At 35.4% G+C, this 5,634-nt stretch overlaps 1 pseudogene; it reads left to right on the top strand.

Annotated features, from left to right (window-relative positions):
- Window positions 1-3,595: 3,595 nt before the first annotated feature.
- LOC112919187 (serine/threonine-protein kinase 3 pseudogene) lies at window positions 3,596-4,990 on the top strand (annotated as a pseudogene).
- The last annotated feature ends 644 nt before the right edge of the window (window positions 4,991-5,634 follow it).

Below are 5,634 nucleotides of genomic sequence, written 5' to 3'. Positions count from 1 at the left end.
CAACAATACTATTAGTACTACTCAAAAGAGAAACAAGTGACTGATCCATATTGGTGATTTTTTTTCTAATCCACATTATACTATATTCCATTCTAAGTTTACTTAAAAATGTCGAATATGTTTTTATTGGTAGAAAATGGTGAGAAAGGATTCATTCCACAAATGTTTATTAAGAATGTACTACTAGACATTTCTCTGGGCAATGGGGATTCATACAGCAATAAATAAAACAGACAAACACTTGTCCTATTAGAGTTCACATTTTAGTCTTATTATAGTTTGTAATATGTGTAACATTTGACTTTTGATTATAAATTTCAAAGTCTGTTTAAATAATAGTTGTGTTTCATTGTGAATAATACTCTGCTTTCATAAATGAATATAACGACCCTAAGACATTTAAGTCAAACTCCAATGAATGAAAGTGAACTGTTATTCCAGCCTCTGTGTGCCACTTGCAGTGACTGGGGGTTCATGTTTTCCAGGGTTCAATACTCCTTTCTGGACTGACTCTCCTGCTACATCTTTCTTCTCTATGTTGAGTCAAAATCTCAATAACTTCAACCTGTTTACCCTGGTTCTGCTCTTTGGAGAGATAAATGAAATACATTAGATTCTTCTCCCAGATAAGACTTATTTTGGCACTTCACCATGCCCCTCATTATTCATGGTGTTTTTAATCTACTTCTCAAAAGGCAAAAATTAGTTGTCTGATTATTTTTGATGCTGAAGAGGTTTTTAAAAGCACCATAGCACCATCTATTGTTGGAAAATGTCACTGCACCCTCCTAAATAGGTTTTAACACCTGCAACAGTGATCTGGAGCCAACAGGGCACATGAGTTCTCTCTTAGAATGTATAATGGGGCATATATGTAAAATTCAATGTAATATTCTTTATATCTCTTTGTATATTTGGAATATTTACTAGTTTAAAAAACAGCATGGCTAGGACATAGCAAGTGTTTTATATAAATGAGCACACAAGCTTGAGGAAAAAGCAGAAGCTAACTTGACTTGAGGTCTCATGGGTTAAGTTTTAGTGATTTTCCTCTCTGCAAGTACCACCAACATTGATTTAAGCCTATCAGTTACCAAGAATTGTAAATAACGAATCCAAATTTGTAAGTTTATTACTATCTGCATTGCTATTTTCTTTTTATGAATTTTCTCCAGCATTTCAGCAGATAGCAGATGCAAGTAAATGTTTACTCAAAGTAGATAATTGGGTGCCTTTATAAGATTACTGCAAAAAAGAGTAGAAAACAAATTTTTAATTGAAAACAGTGATAATATATCTATAAATATTACTTAAATATCAAAATTATTTAGAGAAAAAACAAAATTAAAATTTTATGCAATCTAAAAGAAAATGTGGTAATACACAAATATCTTTAAAATATCTTCACCATATAGAATGTCCTTTCTCTATTACATATGGAATTTGTGTCTTAAAGACTAAAGGTTTGGAATAATAAAAGACTATATTCCACTAAGTAACTTTTTATTTAATCACAACAATTTTCCAACATAAATTTGCATGAAAATTGTGCTATGAACTCAATAGAGATTCTCTACATGAAGTGGCCAGGTCTAATAAATGGTAATATTAAATCTAAATGTTGTTTTAGGAGTAAAATTATTATCATGATAGTTGAACTGATCATTAAGGAAATCTTGTTTTAGAAGTGGTTATTTTGGCAGTTGTTATATGTTGGCAGTTATTGGCCATGGAATCACTTATGTTACTAATAATAGATCTAGGTTCTGGGGTAGGGTGATGATAGTGGATGTTAGGATTTAGTTTGCAGGCACCCTAACTACAGCTACAATGAAGAGGTCATTATGAATTTGTCATTTTTGTCAAGTGGGAGTGATAGTGTGACTTAACTGGATTCACTACCAATACAGGCAGCATTGGTTCAAATGAGTAAGTAATGGATGGCTTTCAATAACACGTCCACAGAAATTCTAGTGCTTATAGATTCAGGTGATAGCACACTGAAGGGTTTGGTGAAGTTTTGTCTGTTGAATTAGTACGTACGGCAGAAATGGAACTGTAGAAATGATGGCACACAGTAATAGTAGTGGATTGTAGAACTGACAGGTGCAGTGCTTTCTATCATGAAATTTCAGTAAAAGCTGTGGTAATAGCATGTTTTATCAATGTAATGCTATTATTGCAGCTAAGGACTCAATTGAAAGGGTGGGGGAAGTGCTAACTGTATCGTGATAGTAGATTACTTAAAATTTGTGGTTGCACTTTCCATTAACAGGTAATGTTGATCGTAGAGAGTCAACATTCAGCTAATGTCATTATAGTGTTGTGACTGGAAAGTTAGTTGAGTTAGTAAGCAGCATAGTATATTTTATTTATACTTGAGGTGGTGGCAGTGGAGATTGAAGATAATGTTTCAGTTGAGTCAGAAAACAGACTAGCCCAAAGGAGGTACACCTCATTTTCACTCCACTTTCCTTTCCCTCTCTCCCCTCTCTGAAAATCACAGAAACAAATCAAAATAAACAAAATAGAAACATTTTGATTAGAGTCTCTTTAAAAAGAGCACAATATTATTCCTATGTCTATAGATGATCTCTATTTCACAGATTCCCATACTTATAAGTACATAAGTAAATATATAATCTGCACAGCTTGTTAAATACAATTCAATGGGGGATATTAAAATTTTTGCAAATTCTCTAATTTTCTCATTTCTCTACTTAATATATTTACATAGACATGTTACCAAATGAACTACTCACACTTTTGGCCAAGTTAATATTAGTTGTACTAACATACAATATATATTGAGATCTAGTGTGTATACTGCATATTATTCCAAGAATACTCACTTAATTCTAGAAAGTAATACCTATTTAGCATTAAATGCATCGAGGTAGAGATTTTAATTATGGTGGAATGCTGTGTAATACGTAAATTTGTAAATACTGCTATTTAATGGTTGGAAAACCCTTACAGTGTTTATTCCAGCCATCCTAAGAGAAGGGGTCATTACAATTTATAGTTCCATAATCCAGTGAGTATTAAACATTTGTTAGGCTTGTATAGTGTCTGATCGCTTAAGACTAGGTTTATAATCAGCTTTCAGAATGCTTAAACTAAGGTGTATCTGTAGTGTCCAAAGCAATTACTTTAGTATATGTTCAATGTTGTTGTTGTTTTATTTTAGATTACTTTGTTTCCCTTTTATTTATGTCATTGTCAAGCATGTGATTTCACAAAAATCTGCCTGATAAATGATAATTTCTACATTATTTACCTTTTTATTTTCCTGTATTAGTCTCTGTAATTTTGCTTCCTCTCAGTTTATTTTATAAGCAGTCAGGTTTTAGATGACCTCAAATCTGGTGTTCCGTATCACACTGAAGACTTTAAAATATAATTTCAGGGGGAGGGGCAAGATGGCGGCAGAGTAGGGTCTCCAAGTCACCTGTCCTCAACAAATTACCCAGAAAACCATCCAATCATCCTGAAAATCTACGAATTCGGCCTGAGATTTAAAGAGAGACCAGCTGGAACGCTACAGTGAGAAGAGTTCGCCCTTCTATCAAGGAACTGGAGAAAAATCCACAGAATGCATGGGTTTAGAGTTTGTGTCAAACTTCAACTTCATTCATTTTACCGGACCCAGGTATATCCTTACTCTGATAGTAAGCTAAAAAAGCTGAGTGAAGACAGTTTGACTAAGCAACCTGAAGAAGTTTTTGATGTATTAGAGAAACTTGGAGAAGGATCTTATGGAAGTGTATTTAAGGCAATACATAAGGAATCTGGTCAAGTTGTGGCAATAAAACAAGCACCTGTTGAGTCGGATCTTCAGGAAATAATTAAAGAAATTTCCATAATGCAGCAATGTGACAGCCCATATGTTGTAAAGTACTATGGCAGTTATTTTAAGAACACAGACCTCTGGATTGTTATGGAGTACTGCGGCGCTGGCTCTGTCTCGGACATAATTAGATTACGAAACAAGACGTTAACAGAAGATGAAATTGCAACTATTCTTAAATCTACTTTGAAAGGACTAGAATATTTGCACTTTATGAGAAAAATACACAGAGATATAAAAGCTGGAAATATTCTCCTCAATACAGAAGGACATGCCAAATTGGCTGATTTTGGAGTGGCTGGTCAGTTAACAGATACAATGGCAAAACGCAATACTGTGATAGGAACTCCATTTTGGATGGCTCCTGAGGTAATTCAAGAAATAGGCTATAACTGTGTGGCTGACATCTGGTCCCTTGGCATTACTTCTATAGAAATGGCCGAAGGAAAACCTCCTTATGCTGATATACATCCAATGCGGGCTATTTTTATGATTCCCACAAACCCACCACCAACATTCAGGAAGCCAGAACTTTGGTCTGATGATTTCACTGATTTTGTTAAAAAGTGCCTAGTGAAGAATCCTGAGCAGAGAGCTACTGCAACACAACTTTTACAGCATCCTTTTATCAAGAATGCAAAGCCTGTATCAATTTTAAGAGACCTGATCACAGAAGCTATGGAGATCAAAGCTAAAAGACATGAAGAGCAGCAGCGAGAATTGGAAGAGGAGGAAGAAAATTCGGATGAAGATGAGCTGGATTCCCACACCATGCTGAAGACTAGCTCAGAGAGTGTGGGCACGATGAAGGCCACGAGCACGATGAGTGAAGGAGCCCAGACCATGATTGAACATAATAGCACAATGTTAGAGTCTGACCTGGGGACCATGGTTATAAACAGTGAAGATGAAGAAGAAGAAGATGGAACTATGAAAAGAAATGCAACTTCACCACAAGTACAAAGACCATCTTTCATGGACTACTTCGATAAACAGGACTTCAAGAGCAAGAGTCATGAAAACTGTAATCAGAACATGCATGAACCCTTCCCTATGTCCAAAAATGTTTTTCCTGATAACTGGAAAGTTCCTCAAGATGGAGACTTTGACTTTGGCAGCCCCGGTGGCGCAGCGGTTTAGCGCCACCTACAGCCTGGGGTGTGATCCTGGAGACCGAGGATCGAGTCCCACATCGGGCTTCCTGCATGGAGCCTGCTTCTCCCTCTGCCTGTGTCTCTGCCTCTCTCTTCGCTCTCTCTGAATGAATAAATAAATCTTTAAAAAAAATAAAAAATAAAAAATAAAATATAATTTCATCTGAAAAAAAGTCACTTGGAGACATAATTATTTTTACTGTTTTTTAATTTTGATATTAATTGTGAATCAATATGAATAAAACTCCGAAACTCAAAAAAAAAAAAAAAAGAAAAGAAAAGGAAAAGAAAGTAGACTAGATTCAGTCACAGAAGTGGAGGTAGCTACAGCAAATAATGTAAATTCTGTTGGGGAGCAGAGTAGGATCTAGAAATCCTGTTAAACTGATGGTGATGACAGGTTTATTTGAAATGGGAACGATTCAGAGCTGGCTGGAAGTTTCTGGATGATTTATGTAGTTGTAACTTCAATGGTGGTGGTAGGGATTGCAATATGGAGTAGAAAGGGCTGAACTGGTGTACTGGAATCTGATAACAGAATATTCAGCAAAAGTGACAGCAGTTACATTCTAGTCATTGCAGAAGCAGTTCACTTGAAGTGGTGGCAAGTCTTGTGGTTGTAGGTTCATT

The sequence above is a fragment of the Vulpes vulpes genome, chromosome 5 (genome assembly GCF_048418805.1).
Source record: "Vulpes vulpes isolate BD-2025 chromosome 5, VulVul3, whole genome shotgun sequence".
NCBI lineage: Eukaryota > Metazoa > Chordata > Mammalia > Carnivora > Canidae > Vulpes > Vulpes vulpes.
This window is presented reverse-complemented; position numbering and strand designations above follow the sequence as displayed.